Below are 21793 nucleotides of genomic sequence, written 5' to 3'. Positions count from 1 at the left end.
CCTATATGCTAAGCACTTTACAAATATTATCTCATTTGATCCTCCTAACAATCCTGTGAGGTAAATCCTATCAAAATCTCCCTTTTAATTTTTGAGAAATTTGAGGCAAACTAGCCTAGGCTCACTCAACTAATAAGTGTCTAAGGTCTGATTTAAACTCATTTTTCCTGACTTCAAACCTAGCATTACATTCACTTTATCATCTAACTTTTCATGTTGGGAGTGGGAATTGCTGAGCTACCTCCTATTCTCAGGATGTCCTTTGAACTACTATTTAGCTAAACCTTTAAGAAAATAAGACTATGACTGGCTAGTCCAACCTTCCTAATTTACAGATAATGAAACCAGAGAAAGTGATTTGTTCCAGCAGTGAGGAAAATCTGAGTTCAAAACCAGCCTCAGAAACCTACTATGTGACTCTGGGCAAGTAACTTAACACTGTTTACTTCAGTTTTCTTTGTAAAATAAGCTAGAGAAGAAAATGAAAAACACTAGAGTATGTTTACCGACACAACCCCAAATGGGGTAATGAAGAGTTGACTAAACAATGCCTTTCATGACCTTATGGCTATTAGCAATTATAGACTGGCTGCCATAAGACAAGCATACATACACAAATCTTTCTTCTTAATTTTATATTCAAATTTCATAAGAAGTTTTGTTCATTCAATTCATGTTCAGAGAAAGGTTAGCTATTTTCTTGTGGCATTTTTATCATCAGAGATTCATAGCTATAAAAGTTAACTTTACCAAACAATTTTACTTAGACACTAGGACAAACTCTAATTTTATCCAGGAAAAAAAAAAGTTTGTTTTAAGGCTGAAGAGCATTTGCTAAGTTTTTCAACTACTTTAATCATAATTGTTGATTTCTTTAATCTCTCCAAAGTTTCCCTGTTTTACTTTACTTTTAAGTCTTCTAAGTTTAAATAAAAATGTTCATTAAGATGTGGTAGTAATTCATTAAATTCCTCAATTCAGTATTTCTTCTTAAACATTTTGTTATTGTATCTGCTTTTCAGTTAGGTAGGGAATACTGTTTTTTTTTTTTCCTACCAATGACTGGCCAATGACCCACACAAGACAAATATCAACAAAACAACATCACTTAACTATTTCAAAATTTAAGCTTTCGTGAGCAAAACACTTTTTTATCTTTTAAGTTCATTAAGCCTATTGAAAGGACTTTGTAACTACAACTGAAAAACTGGTTGAAAAATTAATAATTGCAATCAATATTAAGAAGAAATAAATATTGCAATTTTATATTACAGACCATTTATTTAGATGGATCTGGGGTGTGGGGGAATTAAAAGAATTGAAAAAAATAAAGAAGAAAGAGATAAGGCCAATAGATAAAAATTACAGAATAAGTGAGAACTTTCTATTATAAAGAAGAATGAAGGGAAACAAGCAATTTTCTCAAACACTTGCCATGTGCCAAAGGGCAATTAGGTGGCACAGTGGGGAGTGAGGGACCTGAAGTCAGGAGGGCTCATCTTTTTAATTCACAATTTGGTATCAGACACTAGCAGTAGTCACCAACCCTGTTTGACTCAGTTCCATCATCTACAAAGTGACCTGGAGAAGGAAATGGCAAACCACTACAGTATCTCTGATAAGAAAACCCCAAATGGAGTCAAGGAAGAGTCAAATGTGACTGAAAAATTACCAAACAGCAACTATGTTACAGGCTCCATGCTAAGCCATAAGGAGTATTATCTCATGTGATCTTCATAAGAGCTCTGGAATGCTTCTATTATTTCCATTTTACAATTGAGGAAACTGAGGCAAACAGAGATTAAGTGACTTGCCTAGAATCAAAATGTTAGTAAGTATATAAAACCTCATGGGACCTGAGATTGTTTTCACTCTCGGCCCAGTACTTTATCTATAATACTTATTATATTAGAGTTGTCCTAAAATACGATGTAACTAGAATGACTATTATGCTAGATGGGTATGAGGAGAAGGTAAATTGAGAATAAAAGGGAGAAAAAGGAAAAAAGACAAAAAAGGAAAGGGGAAGAAAACTATGGATAAGAACAGAAGGTTAGAGGGAAAACAAAACAAAATTAAAAAAACAAAGAAATGGGGAGAGGAATAGACCCAGAGACAATATAGACATATTATTTGTCAGTATATATTATCTATTAGTCTGCCTCTTTTTATTTTCATTTAGTTCCCTATACCTTGAGTGCATCTAAATGAATTATTTATAAAATATTATTTCAATTGTTGTCGTTTAATTTATTAGTTGTGTCTGATTCTTTCTGATAGCACTGAAGTGATTTGCCATTTCTTTCTCCAGTTCACTTTAGAGATGAGGAAGTCAAGGCAAACAGGGTTTGGTGACTTTCCAAGAGTCGCACAGTTAGTGAATATCTGAGGTCTGATTTATAACTTTCCAATCCCTGTATTCTAACCATTGTGCCACCTGGTTGCCCTAGAATTATAATATTTTTTCCATCAGTTCTCCGATTGTGTTTACTTTTACAATTTGCTTAAAGGCAAAAACAGTATCCTAATGTTTGGGTTCTGAAATGGAGAATGGGACAAAAAGGCAACTAGAGAAAAGGAGTATAATGTCCCTAACTTGAATTATTTCTTCTTTATCCACAAGTCAGCATCTTCAAGAGTCAATTCATAGGGAGCTTAAACAAAATCAAGTCTTTCCTTGCCTTACTCCAAGTTTCATCTTTCATGTAGGTGTGCTAAATTGTTTTTATCTCTCAATTGAGTGATTTTTGAAATGTAAAAATTATATCCATTCAACAATTTAACAATAATAACAGAACTAGTTTTTTGATATTTTCTTTTTTAAAAAAAATCACCCAGTAACTAGACCAGTAAAAACTCTGAATGAGGAAGAAGGAAAAAAAGTTAAAATGAATTTGTCTCAGATAGCCTAAACTATATACACCTAGAGAGACAGAAGGAAGAGAATAAAGTAATAATGGATAATTCCCTGAAATTTGATTCAAGTAGGTTTCAGAAGTACATGTAAAATAATGGACATTTTTCAAAATCAGATTTGATTATATAAGGGTAAAGAATTACTGATGATTTTGAAAAGTCACAGAGTCACTGAAAAGGAAAGTTAGATTGGTAGGTGGGATTGGGATGGAGAGACTGAAAGGAAAAGTAGAGTGGGTACTATTTGGCTTCTCTTCTGTAAGATTAAATCCTTTCTAGGTTCCCCTGGGTGGTATGGTACTCTCCTAGTAAGTATAGTGTTTGGTTAACCTAACTCTCTGAAAACATGGTTTTTACAGCACTTTTTTCAATGAATTGTACCAGGGACTGGATCCCCTACTGGGGACTCCTTGCCCCTATTTAAACCATGCCATTATTGCTGACTAATATTTACCTTTCCATTACGGAATTGCCAAAAGTCTTTTCTCTTAGTCTTAGCAGGTCAGGGACAGAGAAACAAAGTGAGACACAGAAACAAACAAAAAAGTTGGGGGGGGGGGTAGGGAGAGAGAGAGAGAGAGAGAGAGAGAGAGAGAGAGAGAGAATCTTATTCTTTTCTTAGACATTGGAGGTGTAGGTATTTTCCCCTAGTACATACTGGTGGTGGTAGGACTAGACCTGGAGTGGTAGTGGTGATGGTGATTGTAGTAGTAGTAGTATAGTTATAGTAGTGGTGGTAGTGGTGGTTCTGATGATAATAATACCTTGAAATGTTTGTAATTTTTAATCTTTACAAGGTGTTTTAAATACATTATCTCACTTGAACCTCAAAAAAGCACTGTGAAATAAATACCAGTTATTATTATTATCTCTATTTTGTAGGCATGAAAGCAAAATCCAAGAAGTTAAATGATTTGCTAGGGTTCCATGGTAATTAAATCTTTGTAGTAGATTTTGAACCAAGACCTTCTCTTCTTATCATTTGTTTGAAGAAGTTTTAGGAATCTGTATAATTAACCTCAACAATATGACCTTGGGAAAATAATTTAATATTTTTGAGCCTCAGTTTCCTTATTTGAAAATGATGAGGTTGGGGGCAGCAGTGGATAGAGCACCACCCTGGAGTCAGGAGGACTCAGGACTGAGGACTCAAATGGGGACTCAGACTCTTAATAATTACTTAGCTGTGTGATCTTGGGCATATCATTTAATGCCTTGCAAAAAGAAAGAATCAAAAAACAAAAAAACAAAAACAAAAAAAGAAAATTATTAGGTTGAACTAGATGACCTATGGTTTTTTCCCCACTTCTAATTTAGTGTATCTTATGAAACAGAAATATTCTCATTGATTACCTAGTCCAAAGTCATTATTTAGTGAAATCATTTTGAGAACATAATGATATCTATTTTTACTGGTAAAGAGCATATTTTTTACAGTAATTCATGATGCCTGAACATAAGGCCAGCTAGCTCTAGACTGCATTCATTGACTGATTTAGGAAAAAAAGAAAAATCATTAGTAAAAACACTGAATTTTTTTTTTATTTTTGCTGTTCTGATCTGGTATGAGGAAGAGGAATATAAGCATCTTGAGATTTAAAACTGATCTTCTTCCTTAAAAATTAAGTACTTTTTATTTTAAAATTTAAGATAAGAGAACTCAGCACCGATAGCCAAGATGGTGACACACAGTACATTATAACAAATACGTTCTGACTCTGCCTAGGCAAGTGCAGATGATAAAGAATCAGGGCTGGTATACAGCTCCCACTCTCAACATTTCTAAGTGACAGTGAGAATTGAATAGCTGGAAATAGAGGAGGAATGTACCAAATCCTCAGTTCCTATCTGACTATCTTCAGGATTTGCATTTGTCAAATATGAAAACTCTAGCTCCGGGACGAAGGGCAATGCCTGAGATATCCTCAGTCACATCATCCTTTCTTCAATAACCTTTCTTCCAAGTTTTTGATCTTACAGTTTCAACCTCTTGTTTACTGGCTCCCACAACTGCATCTCTCCCTCCCTTCCTCCCTCCTAAGCTGAGCTTTCACTCACTGGGTCATATTATAAGCAAACTTACAATGTAAATTCTGTACCTTATGCCTTCGGTTTGTTTACTGATTTTCAATTGAGCTTACACTTGACAAGCCTCTCTACTTTCTTGTTTTTCAACAACATTTGGTGTTTAACAGTCAGAGGTATGTTTGTTTGTTTGGTTCCAACAGTAAATATGGAGAATAACAGAGTATTTAATAAATGCTTGTTGACTGACTGATAGGAATAATAATATATTTTATACTGAAGATTAAAAAGTGCTTTTTTTTTTCCTTTTTTACAACAACCAAAATGGGGTAGTGAATCTACTATTATCCCCATTTGAAAAATTAGGAAATTGATATTCATAGAGGTCAGGTCAAGTCAACCAGCATCTATTAGGTACCAGACACTGTGGTAGGTGTTGAAGGTTCAAAGAAAGACCAAAAAAAAAAAAAAAAAAACCAAACCCAAAGCAACAAAAAAATCATAGTTCTTGCTCCCAGGGAAACCATACTCTAAAGGGGGAGACAACATGCAAACACCTTAGTACAAGCAATATTTATATAGGAAAAATGGAAATAATCACCTGAGGGATGTGACTAGAATTAAGGTGGCTTGAGAAATCCATTGGCTTCTCTTCTGTAGGTAGAATTTAAGATGATACTTGAAAGAAGAAAAAGAGGTTGGGAATTAAACTGTGAGGTAAGTAGTGTTGACTCTGTACATCCTGACCTAGAATTCATTTGCTCATCTCCTAATTTGCCTAAACTAAAAAAAAGTTTCTCTTACTTCTGAGTTACTAATATAATTTTGAATTTAGTGATCAGATTTTGCCATTTGTAAACATAGGGGAAAAAAGCCATATATTAGACTGATTTCAGTGATCAATCCATCAAGATGTTAATACCTTGATATACTTATGATGAAATCTTTTTTTTAAATTCTCAAAAAAGACTAAATATATTAATAAAATATATCTTTTATAGCATATAAAGCATTGTTTTTCTCACAACATGAAGTTGTAGGTAATCCATTGTTATCCTCACTTGACAGATGAGGAAATTGATGTTTAGGAAAGTTAATTGACTAGCCCAAGGTCACTTGGCAAGTAACATTCAGAGTAGTGATTTGAACTCAGGTCATTCAATTCCAGGGTCAGTCCTTTCTCCTCTATGGAACATAAACACACTGCTGCACTTCACTTTTATATTTGCAGCAACTGTGATAAAATCACTTCATTTTTCATCTGCTGTGCTGCCTGGTTCCAAATGCATGAAGCAAGGTCCTCCATAGTATTTCCACAACCCTTTATCCCCTTGATTGCTTCCCTTTGTGTATTGTCTCCCTCTTTAAATTGCAAACTCCTTGAAGACAGGGATTTTCTTTCTTTTTTGATTGCATCCCCAGAGTTTAGCACTATGTCTAGCAGGCACTTTCTAGAAGATTTTTGGATTGAATTAAACAAAATGACATTTCCTGAGACACAGAGCATTCAGTTTAGATCTAAGGGAAAGTATACAGATACTCAATGCTACCCTTGGCACTGGTGAGTAGTGCCAACTGCCGTAGTCTAACAGATTTTGTCTGGTATTGTGTACTGAATTATACAATTGGGTACAATTGTCTAAGAACTACAATGAGGGAATAATAGTAGCAGCTCCACATTTTAGCCATAGCAACCCCCCCAGTTTACTTATTAGTGTTTCTAACAATACTTGAGACAAGATGATTAGTAACCTTGAAGTCAGTTTTGGAAACCAAAATGAGGGGGGGATTTTTATTGTTGCTGTTTGTTGGTCAGTCATTTTAGTCATGTCTGACTTAGTGGCTCCATTTAGGGTTTCTTGGCAAAGATATTGGAGTTATTTGCTATTTCCTTTTTCCAAATTATTTTTACAGAAGGGGAAACCAAGGCACACAGGGTTAAGTGACTTGTGCAGAGTCACAAAGCTACAGTTGTCTAGATTTGAACTTGAGTTTTCAAGGCTCAATTCTCTATTCACTGTATTATCTCAGTACTTTAGGGAAGAGGTAGGATGTGAATTCGCAAGTGTCAATTTGATGCTTATCCTTAAACTCATAGGCTAGGCAGGATATATCTAGACACAGGAGCTGAACATAGTTGCTAAAGTAGACCCAGAAATGGATTTTATGAAGCCAGATTGTAAAGAGCTGAAGCTCAGAGTTATTAGCCTCTTAATTCAATGTAAATGAATCATTGATAAAGAAGGAGCAGTGAATGACCTGGAGGAATATATCCCAAGTTTCCATAGGAACCTCTTCCTGATTAGAATGGTGCTGTTAGAGGAAAATTATACTGTATGCACATTCTTTCTCCTCTTTTTCTTTTGGCATTTTGTATTCTCCTTATCTCATTTTTAGTCTCTATCTACAAGGTACTTCTCTCTTACTTCCAAACATAGCCAGGTTTCCCCATCCCTTAAATGAAACCAAGAAATCTTGAATCTTCTGTATCCTCATGCTGTAATTTTCTAATCCCTTCTAACCTTTCAGTTTGATTTTCCTTGAAAGACTCTATTATCCACACCACCTATCCCATAACCATTTGTTTCTCTGCTTCTTGACATCTGGCTTCTAACTCAACTTCTCTACCAAAACTATCATCATAAACTTAAATATTAAGTATTAAAGTCGAATAGAAATGGAAGACACTAAACTATATGTAAGGATCCCTGTGGGTACCTATTGACTTAGAAAACCACATATTAATATTATCTGTATATTATTGTAATGTTATCTCTGACTTAAAGATTACCACCGATCTTTTAATTGCTAAATTGAAGAACTTTTTTTGAATCATTATTTTCCTTAACTCTTTTTGTAGTTTTTGATGCTAATGGCTTTTTTTTCTTCCTGAAGAGAAAAACAAGGAGTGAATTGATCCTTCCTTCCAAGGAGCTTACTTTCTAATTGGGAAGTCAATAAGTGCAATGATAAGCTTTAGCAGAATAAGAATTTGGGGAGTAAATACAAACTAGTTAAGTATAAATTAGATTGAGATGGAAGATATTAGCCAGATGGGAAATCAGGAAGGGCTTCATGTAGATGATACTTGAGTTTCATATTGAAGAAAATTTGATGTTATTTGATAGTAGTGAGAAGTACAGTCTAGGCATAGGAGACTGACTACAAATGGTAATGGAAAATGGAATACGCATGTGAAAAAATAAAAGGCAGAGAAAAGGCCAGTTGAGCCTTAAGTCTACCTGCAGGATTCCTTAAATTTTGGCAGTCATCTGAACTCCTAACTTTCTTTAATATCTATATTTTGTCAGTCTCCAAATCTCACAGTTACAATTAGCAAGGGCTCTGACATCTGGGTGGGCAGACTCCATGCTTCCCCTCCACAAAATGTTGAACATACCCCCTACTTCACAGTCCCCTGCATAACTGAATGAACTTCTTAGATTGTCACGTATAGAGTACTGTCACTATGGTCCCTCTTTCTCAGGGTCTGCCTTTTCCCTTTCTGCTCTATGAACTTTCCAAGGGGGTTGGTCCATTCTCTTTCATAATGACTGTCCCCTAAGAATATAGTCTTACACACAGACAGTCCCTCCAACTGCTTTTGTCTCAAATTCAAAAACAAAATACAGTATGACTATAACAAATCATATAAATTATCTACCTATTTTCTTCATCTCACAAACCATTGGTACCTGGCTTCTGGAATACTACAACAGACTCAGAGTTGAACTTTCATAACAATTCAATCTATACTCTATACTGCCTAACTTATCACCCACAATGACTCCCTTTTGTCTAGCATAGCAAGTCTAATCTGCTCTGCTGAACCTTCCAACCAGTCTATAATCTGACACGGCCTCCCCTATTCTGCTTCATTTCTCATCATTCCTGAGCCAAACTGCTGCATCCTTCAAACTCACTGGAGTTCTCCCTTCCACATTGTGATTTTTTTCCCCCATCATGATTTTGATATATTATGGGTAGGCATAAGAAATTGAATGGGAATTTGAGGAGAGCTTTGTGTAGATGCAGATGACATGCCCTAACTGCAGATGACAAGCTATAACTGCAGATAAGGGCCAACCAAGTGTCCTAGTGGATAGAGAACCTGCCCTGGAGTCAGAGGACCTAAATTCAAGTTTAGTCTCAGATACTTGAAACCTTGGGCAAGTCACCTAACCCCATTGCTCCACCCATACAAAAATACTGCAGATAACAAGCAAACACCAGTAGATTACACAGGAAAAGTTTAAAAATTCAGAAAATAAAATATATGTAAAGTATTGTATAAAATAGACTATGACCAAATACTTAACCTAAATTTCATAATAAGATATTATAAACACCCTATAAAATAAAAAAGTAAATTAAGTTATCTTCTCTAATACAAAGGGAGATTCAAAAAATTTATCTATATTTTTCTGGATTGCAGGGGTGCCACAACCCTCATCCCTGTGAGGTAGATGGGATAGCTATACTCTCTTTTACCCTCCCATGCTAATTCTTGATTCTTTGCTCTTGTTCTTTCCCATTTACCTGGTAATCCCCACCCCCCTAGTCCACCCATGCAAATCAAACCCTTTAAAAGGCACCAGAAAATGTTCTCTCTTCAATAATAGCTCCATGTTTATTCCTTCTACTAATTGCTCCCTTCTCTGAATTCCTATCATGCTTATAAACTGTACCACAGTTTAGCACTTAATTGGGTGATGTCTTTTGTCATTAACCAATTGTTTCATGTATGTCAATGCAATTTCACTAACAAAGAGCCAGGCCATGAATTATATTCCTTTTCCAGCTCCACCCGGCATCTATGACAGTGATGTCAGGGCCCAGAGTAGGTGCTCAGTAAACACATGTTGATTCATTAACAGAACAATTGTCTTTGCTAGAACAACAAAATAACACAAGTTGGTCAGATAGAGAGAAAGGGAGAGCACAGAGAGGTTTATTGTTCCATATTCATGTACAAGTGACTTTGATGAACGCTGACCTATTTTCCTAAGACCACACTGCCCACTGTGTATCCCGGGGGAAGCAGTTTTACCTCAGATACTGCACATGTGAAAAATGAATAGCAGCACTAACCTCCCTTATGAGAAGTAATGAATAAAAATGGCTATAAAGCATTTTGCATTACATGAAATACTAGATCACATTACTAATTGCTTATCCCTCCCTCTTACCATCCTCTTTCATTGTCCCTATTTGTTCTCTTCTCTCACTGATCTTTGATAATGGAATAATCTCCCAGCCTTATTTCCCCTTGAAGTTACCCTTCCAGCTTTCCAAAAATCTCTTATTTTTCATGCATTTTCCTGTGTCTTCTCAAATGCAAGTCCCCTCCCAAGCAACAGAGGCAGTCCTTATGACTAACTTCTTTCTTTCCTGTCTTCTATAGTCCACCTCAAAAGTCCTGAATCTTGTCCAAGTTCTCAGTAATTTACGATACACCAAGCAAGTCACTGAAAATTGTGGAAAGCAACAGTGTGGTGGGTTATAAGGAATGATTAATTTGATGCTACAGGTTCAGGGACTGAATCCTGATTTACCTATTTACTACTTTTTAGACTTTGAATAAGAAGTCCCTTACTTTCTCTGGGCTTCAGTTTATAAAATAAAAGGGTTAGAGTGAATGAATTCTATGCTTTAAAACTTTAGATCTATGACAGAATAGCTATTGATTAAATGTTTTCTATAGACTGTCAATACCTGGAGCAAAAAAAAAATGCACCAATAATGAAATAGTTTGCATCACACACATGAATTGGAAGTTTTATCATTTAATAGATCAGTTATTGTTGATCATTTGGTCAACTGACTGAATTGACTAGTGCCCCTTTGACTGAATTAACTGAACTATTTTGACTAAATTGATTGGAGCCATATATAACTATTTTTTTAAAAAAAAGTTTCCACCTCCTGGGAAGAAGCAATCACAGGAGCTACATCTTCTTTGCATTGTTTTAGTATTCAGGGTCAGTTGCTAGACCTGACTCAGGAAAAGTCATCTTCCTGAGTTCAAATCTAGCCTCAGATATTCCCTAGCTGTGAGACCCTGAGCAAGTCATTTAACCCTGTTTGCCTTAGTTTCCTCATCTATAAAATAAACTGGAGAAGGAAATGGCAAATCACTCCAGGATCTTAGTCAAGAAATCCCTAAATAGGATCACAAAAGAGTTGGACATGCCTGAAAATCACTGAGCAACAACATCATGTTATTTATTCATGTGTTGAGTATTTTGGCACTATTATTAAAAAGGGTACCACCATCCTCCTGTCAGGTTTCCATTCGAGTTTCTCCAATAATGAAGAAGCTGCTACCACCTAAGATATCACATTCCATTTTTGAACATCTCTTATCATTTGAGAGTTGTTTACAATTGAGCTGAACTTTCCCACTCTGAAACCCCCACTATTACTCCCAGGGTGTTGGGGTGAAGCAAAGTCACTCTTTTGCCCTTTTAAACACTTAGAAACATTTCAGTCTAAGTATCTCTAATTCCTTCTTTTTGATTCTATATATACAATGACTTTGAGTAACCTCATCACTAATACTCCTTGGATATGTTTTTTCTTGTCAACTTTCTCTCTCAATATCAGCCTCAAATCCTGTCTTTCATTCACCTCAACTATCTAATTCATTGCCAGAGCTTGTCATTTCTGTTTTCAGTATCTCCTGCTTATTTCATCTTCTGGTCCCTTATACAGTCTCCATCCTCATTCATCATCTTATCCCCACCTGCTTGGACTAACGCAATAAGCCTTCTAAAGGGTCTCTCTATCTCAAATATCTCTTCATTCCACTCCAATCTCTGTTCAGCTGCAAGGTGATTTTTCTAAAGCCTAGGTCTGCCAATTTTTCAAATTTCCTACCTTCCCCCCACAACCCATTGCTTGACTGTAAGTAGCTCCATATTATCTGCAGCATCAAATGCACATTCCTCTAATAGACATTTAAAGATGGTAATAACCTAGCCTCTTCCAACCTTTCCAAGTACTATACAACACCCAGTCTCCCATCCTTGGGTCTTTCTATTGCCTATTCTCCATGTATAAAATACTCTACACCCTCACCTCCATCTCTTCATTTTCCTGACTTCCTTCAAGATGGCTTATATTTTAATCTTCTGCAGAAGTTTTTGCCAGGTAGCACTAGCTTCTAGTGACTCCTTCTTTTACATTATCCAACCATCTTGAGATTTGTTAGTTGGTTGATTGGTTGATTCTTATCCTTCAATATTAAAGAGAACCATAATAATACCACTATGTTAAAGGCAAATCACAGTATGTCTGGCTGTGACTAGTCAATGCTTAACAGCTAGCTCTCTGAAAATGTTCATAAAACACTTTTAATTTGCATTATTATTTCCCCCCTTCATTTTCTTAAATCTAGACAATCAGCAAAATCAAATTCAGATTTTAGCATTTGCCAGTTTTCAGGGTATAGTATAAATGCTTACAATGAAAATTTAATAATTGGCACACTGTGAGATGATTAGAACAGGATCCATTACACCCTTCTTTAGGCATACTCATCTACATTTTATAAATAATTATTTATATGTAAATATAATTGTCTTCCCAAATAGAATATATGTTCCTTGAGGGCAGGGATTACTGTGCTTTGTTTTATTATTGTTATTGTTTGTTTCTTTTCTTTGGGGAAGCTTCCTTTGTCCATCTTGCATTTATTAGCATGTCAGACACAACAAAGTACTTAAATGTTTTTTGACTGATTTTTTTTTTAATTCTTGTGATGTTGAATGGAAATACCAAGGATGCCTCAATCTGCATCCAGCAGGGGGAGACAAATCCAGACTAAATTTCTTTTGGAAAGAATTTGTGATTTTTCTGGATTTCGTCTTTTTTTTTTACTTTTTTAGTAATCAGATAAGATTTATATTAATGGTACATTTAAATTCTCTTCCTCAAATTCCTGTTAAATGTTATGTACACATTCATGAACTTGTGATTTCCCTAGTGTAAGGGACTGCCAAATGAGGAAACTTCTTTTACCAATTCAGATTGGCACCTTCTTTGTAATGTGTAATTTTGCACTTGAGTCTTCAGAATAATGAGTCCTTAAGTAGCTTAACCAGGGTCACAGAAACAGTAACTGTCCAAGTAGTTGGCAGTGTTCTTGACTTCAAGGTCAGCTGTCTATCCATTACACCCCAGACTTCCTCCCTTAAATCCACATTAAAGGTATAATAAAATGCATATATGTTTATGTCTGTAGTTTGATCATCCATTCCTCAATTGATAAGCAACCACTTTATTTCTAGTACTTTGCTATAATAAAAAAAAAACCTTTACAATACAAAGCTTTGTATTCCTGAACCCTCTCTAAGACAGAGAGCTTGGTTCTCTTTTAAATACAACACTAGTGGTGTTACTACTGGGTCAAAGGGTTTGCAAAAGGTAATTTCAAATTATTTTTTCCTCACTAGTTGATTGGTTTCGCTATTTCATCATAAATGCTTTAATAAACTTATCACTCAAAAGTCTTTCCAACAATTTCCATTTTTTTTCTTTTTTTCCAATATGATGGATCATCTCCTTTATTTTATAGGAAAGGATACTAAAGAGAAGGAAAAAAAGAGGTACATAGATAAACACTAGAGCAGGGATTGAAACTCAGATTCTCTCACTCTAAATCCATTGCTCTTTCTACATACAATGCCTCAATAATGTTTGTAGTCATGTAGAGGCAATGATATATCTACCCCCATGTTTTGTTTTCGTGAAAACCTATATGATTGGAAATTTGGAAATTATGTTTCTACTAGTTCTCATTAAACAACACACACATATGCACATATTTGGAGTGTGTATATTTATATATGTATATATATATATATATATATACACACCCATGCATGTATCTTTTCTTTGCAAAAATAAGTATATATATATATATATATATATATATGCGCATTTGTACTATACCCTGAAAACTGGAAAATGCTAAAATCTGGGTTTGATTTTGCTGATTGTCTAGATTTAAGAAAGTGAAGGGGAAAATAATAATGTGGTGACAAGCTAGAGTTATAGGGAAAGAGCTGGGAAATAGTATGGTGGTCCAATTCTAGCTCCTTTCAGATAAGGTAAAAGTCCATCTCTCAGAGACCAAGGTGACTGATTTTTTTTTCTAATGGAGAGTAACAATAGGCAAGTTTGTGATGTTTGTTGTTTGGTGATGTTTCATCTAATGATGTACTGAGTTCTTGAATTTCTCAACTCAGGTTAACTTTGCAATTTTTTTCAGATTATGACTTATTTAGTAAGCTAGACAAAGTAGTGCCTGATTACCACCCTATCTTTCCCCTTTCCAACTCACACATCATGCTTTTCTTTCTAGAATTCAGATGTATCCAACCTAAAGTCCATGGGCTGCATGCAGCCCTCAAAGTACATTCATGTAGCCTTATTATATTTAATTATTGTAGTCATTGGTAATATTGATTACATTGTAGTCATAAATACTAAATTCTACATGCAACCCTTGATAGGTTTTTGTTGGATAATAAGGTTCCAAAGAACTAAATGATTGGGCATCCTAATTCTAGGTTATACCTTTGCCTTCCCTTTAACCCTAATATCAATCCTATCTCACAGAAAGATCTCCTCCAGGACCTAATTATGATAAAGTCTTTTCTTTCTGGAATGCTGAAAATGATCATTATTTCCTCTGAATCTCTATAGCACTTTATTTGTACCACGTATTTGGCACTTATCATATCATGCCTTCTACTGTAATTACTTGTCTTCTTATTTCCCCTACTAAAGTGTAGTTGAGTACGGAATCTGTCATTCATCTTTGTATGATTCCCCCCCTTCACAAGACTTAGCAAACGTATTTTGCCTTTACTAAATTCTAAGATATGTGGAAATGGATGGATGGATGGGTAGATGGATGGATGGGTGAATAGATGGATAGTCTTAAGTAGTTATAAACATTTCTACTCTGGGCTTTGCTTTCATTTGCAACCCATCCACTTCTGACTTTAAAGAGTTGCCCACTTAAGTGATAGTACACTGGGTCAAGGTTATTTGGTTCTTCTGAATTTTCAATACCTGTCTTTTAGTCAATATTATCTTTCTCCCTCCTCATTGACACATGACAATTATAATGGAAGCTCATACTCCATGAAGGCATTGCTTGAAAGGGATTGATTTATATTTTGTCTTTTTAACTCCATAACAAATACTTTATATTATGTGTCAAAGCCTTGCTACATGGTAAATCCTTAATAGATGATTGCTGAATTGGATTGGATTGGATTAGCAGTCCTGTCTCTCCATAGGGCTCTCTCTTTGCCAAAGTGATAATTAATCTGGTAGATTAATGCATGACAATGTGCTGATAGGGCAAGATTTAAGCACCTCCCATTTGGAAAAAATAGAGCAAAACTATAGTGCTTTTATTATCTAATCCAGAAAAATGACTCTGATGATGGGAATTACAGGCCAGGTGGGAGGGGAAAGAGCAATTTAAATCAGTAGAGAAGATATTTTTAGGCTAACAGGGCCTTTCAATGCCCTTCAGATTGAAGGATGACCTACCTCTAGGACCCATCCACTTGTGATGTCTGCCTGCAGCTCTCTCCAGTCAGTGTTCCTTAGAGAGAGCATATTGCTGACACTTTATATGACTTGCACCCTTGATATATTTAACTAGGCATTACATTTAGATTTCACAGGATAGTCATTGCTTGCTAAGTAAATACTGATATGTAAGGAAATATTTAGTGAGGTTTAGCAATTATATAGCAGATGCTCATCTTATTATGTAGTTCTTAATCTTCCACAAATGTTTTCTTACTCTACTGGCATTTAATTAACATATAATAACTTCTATTAAGGATAAACAAAGTACCTACTTGAGATGATGCAGAGATTGAGGCATTGTTTGATCCTGATTAGTTAAAATGATAGGAGAGTCTACTTGAGCATTTAGTCAATTTTTACCCTATCAATGTTAGCTTTCTTAAGTGAAATGAATTCATCTATCAACAGTCATTTATCCAGTGCTTACTATGTGGCAGTCATTTTTTTTTATTTGGGATACAGATATAAAAACAAAACAGTCCCTGCCCTTCAAAAGCTTATATTCTTTAGGAAAGATAATCTGTATGTGTTTATATATAAATATATCTACATATAATAATATGTAAGAAAGTGGAATAAAGGAAAGACTTGGATTATTTCAGTAGATAGTAATAATAAAACAATAGTTAAATAGTATTAGGATCTGTACTCAATACTTTATGATAATTATCTCATTTGATCCTTGCATATAATTATATCTGCATATAAATATGTACACATGTGTATACAAATGTGTGCACATATATGATATCTATAGTTATGTACACATATTGACAGATAGAGTATGTATTTAATAAAAATAAAAGGTAATTGTTTTGGAAGAACAATTAGGGGAAATCAGAGAAAGCCTCATGGAAAAGACAAGGTTTCAACTGTGCCTTGAAAAATCTGGAGACTCTCAAGTCCTGAGATAAGGAGCAGTACCTAGGAGGCATAAGTAAAAGCCTTTGTAAGAATAATGCAATTGTGTAAAGACCAATAAGTTTCCTTTGGTTTGACCAAAGAATGCTGAGGCAGGTGAACAGGGTGCATTAAAAAGTTGAAGGAGATCAGAGCTATTTGAAACTCCAGAATGGTCAGAAAAGATTAGTTTTCTTTACAAAGGACACGCTGGATCCCTTGATATTGTCAATTCTATTCCACAATATAAGTGAATTTTGTGTATTGATGCCTGATTGTGCTTCGGGACAGATATTTTTTTCATACTTGTTATTCATCTTTATGTAAGGAGAATGACATTCCTCCTCTACCAGAACTCATCCTGATATTCCTCACATTATTCTTGACCAGAGAGCCCTAAAGTTACTATTAGTATTAGCATCTGATCCAAGGACCTCTGATGCACAAAGCACTATGCTAGGGACTTGGGACACAAGCAGTGTCTATTCTCAGTGAGCTTAAACTGATTCAGCTTCATATCAGACATGAATAAATCAGTGCATACCAAGTAATTTGAGGAAAGAATTACCTTCTAAGATTCTTAACCCCTCCCTTTTTTTCCTGGTATAATGGACTCCTTTGGCAGCCTTATAAGGATGGCGAAATCCTTTCCAAAATAATGGTTTAAATTGCATGAAATACATAAAATTACAAAAGAATACAATTACATTGAAATATAGTTATAGTTTTATCAAGTTCTTGAACTCGATATCAGAAATGTTGTTCAAGGCGGATCAAGAAAGATAAAAGGTAACATATGAGTTAAGCCTTGAATGAAGTTAGGAGGAGTAAGAGGAGTTGTATTCCAGACATGGGAGATAGACATGCAAAGAGACAGAAATGGAGATGGAATGCCAACTTTAGAGAACTGGAAGGAGGGCCATCTGGCTGCAACATAGAATGTGTGAAGAGGAATAATATGAAATAAATCTGGAAAGAAAAGCCAAATCTAGGTTGCTACAAGCAACAAAGTGATGAGGTTACCAGGTCCTGTCTTTGTCTCATGCCTTTGCAGGGCAGACCTTTATTCACCTCTTTCCTAGATGTGGTGACTCTATTCTTATTCATATGAAAATTCTAGTATCTCATGTCTGGCACATAGTAGCTGTTTAATACATTTTTGTTGACTGGCAGACTATAGCAAAAGTGGCAACAATAGCAAAAGTCACAGATAATAAATGGTACTCAGGTAAGAAAGTGTAGTAAAGGAAAGACTTGGATTATTTCAATAGATAATAATAATGAAAACAATAGTTAAATAGTATTAGGATATGTACTCAATACTTTATGATAATTATCTCATTTGATCCTCCCAAGACCCTAGGATATAGATGCTATTATTATCATCCCCATTTTGTAGATAAGGAAACTGAGGCAGATAGGAGTTAAATTGCTTGTTTAGAATTGCATGGCTAGTGTCAGAGGACAAATTTGAACTCAGATCTTCCTGACTCTAGGCTTGACCCTTTATCTATCCATTATACCACCTCATGCCACCTAGGGGCCACTGTGTGCTGGCATCAGAGAGAAAAAAAGATTCTTTAGTTGCACATGAAAGGGAGGCAGTCTGTGTACACAAAAGGTTTTAAAATTGTTCACAAGAACAACATGCATGCTTCTATGAGCAGCAGAGTATATTTCAACAAATCTGTGCCTACAAAGGTATTTCATGTGTCAATGGGAGGTTAGAGAATCTAAACAGAATTTAAAAATCTCTAAGACTTCCTAAAAAAAAAAAGAAAATAGGACAGACTGAAACTTTATGAACTGAAGAAGGTTAAATCAGAAAGAAGGAAGACTCTGGGTTAAAGCAAGGAATCCCAGATGCTTCAAACAAAAAGGAAAGCAATACTAGTTATATTGCCTAGAATAGTTTCAAATATTGCAAGCTTTATAGCAAATGTTGACACTATTTACCCAACTTATACCTGATTGATCTTGACAAGTTCTCAAGTACATATGAATGCAGTTGGTCTATTAAAAGGAACCAGATTAAGACTCTGAGAAGCAACATTGGGAGTGTCAAACTCATGAGTATAAACTGTGATCCTTGACTATTGCTAAAATATGATGAAATCATCACAAGTGTCATAGTAGGAATTCTAAAGAGACATATTAACAATTTAGGGCTTCCAGTTCATATAGGGATGCTAATTCCACTTATGAAAGAGATATGCAGGAATGGTGTTATTGCGATTAAGACCTTGTAGCTATAGAAATGCAGAAGTGTGAAATTTATAATATTGAAGACATGTTTAGCATAAAATGCAAATCTTGCTACAGAGTTGGTTGGGCATTCCAGGCCACAGCTGGATTTCATTTGAACCTATTACCTTACAAAGCTCAACAGAAGAATAGATCTTTCATGCTTCTTGGGGTGCTTAAACATTTTCCCATATCTTGAGGCAGCGCTGGTCCCTGGAGGGTGCCGGAGTCTTCTGAAGCCTCTCTGACAAAGGCACTGAGTGATTCTAAAGTAGTATTTTAGATCATCTTGCTTGGGTTATGATGGCTGCTTCAACTGGCTAACAGGCGTGTTCGCCTCACAAATAACCCCGAAATGTGTTCATTTTCTGCCAGCTCTCTAGGAAGAATGTGTGTGGTTTTTCACTGCAAAATAGCCTTTTAAAATTTCAATAAATTATGGTATGCTCCTTTTTCTTACATTTGCAAGGAAAGAAGTAGGATGGGGTGGGGGCAGAGATTAGTTGGATTTGGAGATTTTTACAAAAATAAAAAGGAAGGGAGGCAGTTCGAGGGAAAGATACCGAAGATAAAAGTGATTGTCAAGCCATGGGACATGTTGAAAGATATGCTGGGGGTGTAGCTAAGTTGCCACACCCATAACACACACATGCATGTTTGCATATAGGTGTGCATGCAAATATATGTGCATACATGCATAACATGTGTGTGTAGTAGAGGTGACCATTATAACATAGCTAGTGTGTCAGAGGTAGAATCTGAACCTAGGTCTTTGACCTAGACAGCTAGGTGGTGCAGTGGATAAAGTGCTAGGCCTGGATTCAGGAGACCCCGAGTTCTAATCCAGTCTCATACACTTGCTAGCTATGTGATCTGGGACAAGTCCCTTAACCTCCTTTGCCTCAGTGTCCTCATCTGTGTGTGTGTGTGTGTGTGTATGTGTATGTGTGTGTGTAGGCAAGAAGCAAAAAAGATCCTCCACATAGGAACTTTTTGTGTGTATTCATATACACATGTGGACATGTGCAGACGAGCATGTGTATGTGTGTAGTTAAATCCACTATGGGAGGAAAAAACTTAATCCTACATGTCTTAGCCCTGTGATGTCTTTTTGTTTCATTTATTCATATGGAAAATAAGATAGCTATTATTGGCTTCAAGGAGACAGTCTGGATTTGGTCATAACTGGTCAGTGCTAAATGCTACTGATATAATAAAAACTTTATTCATTTAGACTTATTGGGAAAAGGCCAATGTGAATTAAAGAAAAGTATCAATTATAGAAATAGCAGTGTGGTGCTGTGACAAGGTACTGGATTTAATGTCAGTGAATCTAAGGTCAAATGATAACCCTGCCATTACTGAGAATGTGGCCTTGGGCAACAGGTTATTGAACTTTTGATTTTTTTTATTTCAACTTTTATATATATATATATATATATATATATATATATATATATATATATATATATATATAGTGGCTTTTGGACTAGATGAAGTCCCTTCCTCTGTATTAATATTTAGTCTTTTTTTAGATTATGACCAAATTCTTTTGACTTCATTTGGAGTTTGCTTTATTTTGTTTCTGTTTTTTGTTTTTGCAAGGCAATTATTAAATGTCTGTGGCTGCATTTGAACTCAGGTCCTCCTGACTCCAGGGCTGGTGCTTTATCCACTGCACCACCCAGCTGCCCCCTCATTTGGAGTTTTCTTGACAAAGATACTGAAGCATATTGTCATTTCTTTCTCCAGTTTATTTTACAGATGATGAAACTGAGGCAAACAAGGTTAGGTGACTTGCCCAAAGTCACTCAGTCAGTTGTCTAAGACTAGATTTGAACTCAAGTCTTCCTGACTTCAGCTTCAGCATTCTATCTACTATACCATCTTCCTGCCCTACTTAATGAAAGTTTGTTAAGTGACTGATTTAAAGTGTATTAAAATGTTATTACTTTTAAACAAATTTACCGATGCAAATTAATTTAACAAAATGTTGTCATGTAGAGGATCTTTTTTTGTTTCTTACACACACACACACACACACACACACACACACACACGCACACACAATATCCCAAAAAAGTCTTAGTGGGATTTTAAAACCTACATTAATTAATACTTTTGGGACATCTTCCATATTAGCTCTGAGTATTGGTTTGTTTTATCAAGTTGTTAAGTATTGTTTTCATTTGCAAACAGGCAGATCTATATAGAAATGCATACCTATAATTTATGAATATGCATCTCATATTTATATGTAGATATTCATATATAATATGTATATATATTTCATCTATATCTATCAATCTAACTTCCTACTTGATATGTTTCATTTTTGAACATACTAAACTGTATTTAAGACCTGACCTCAAGTCCTGCATCTGATATATACTACTCTGTTCGATCATGGGCAGATTCTTTAGCTTTAGCCTCAGTTTCTTCATCAATTAAAAAGAGACAATACTCATTCCCCATACCTAACAGGATAGTTCTGGCCATAACTAAAGATGTATAGAAAACACATTGGAATGAAAATATTATGGCCCAAATATTTTTATACTAGTATATTTATATATTGCTTCATTTATATATTTATAATTTACTTCAAGATTTGCCAAGTGCTGTGCAAAAATTATCTTATTAGACTTTGACCATGGTCCCTGTGGGGACAGTACAACAGGTTCTATCATCTCCAGTGTAATAATAATAATAATTTTAAAAAAACAGACAAAAAAAAGTTCAGAGTTTAGGATTTCTGATCACTGTAGCACAACTAATATATCACAGGTGAGATTTGAACCTAGATCTTTGATGTAAGTAATTAGGTGGTACAATAGATAGAGTGCTGGATTCAGAGATAAAAGAACCCAATCCAATCCAGCCTTAGATTTTTACTAATTGTGTGATCCTGGGCAAGTTACTTAACCTCCTTCGCCTCAATTTCTTCATGTGGAAAATGAGTTAAAGAAAGAAATGGCAAAGCACTCATCTTTTTGCCAAGAAAACCCCAAACAGGACCATGGAAAGTTGGACATAATTGAAACAACTCAACTTCCTCCTGTACTCTATGCCTTCTCCTATTATATAAATC

The sequence above is a fragment of the Macrotis lagotis genome, chromosome 1, assembly GCF_037893015.1.
Source record: "Macrotis lagotis isolate mMagLag1 chromosome 1, bilby.v1.9.chrom.fasta, whole genome shotgun sequence".
Taxonomy (NCBI): Eukaryota; Metazoa; Chordata; class Mammalia; order Peramelemorphia; family Peramelidae; genus Macrotis; species Macrotis lagotis.
The sequence above is the reverse complement of the archived record's forward strand: the minus strand, read 5'-3'. Positions refer to the sequence as shown.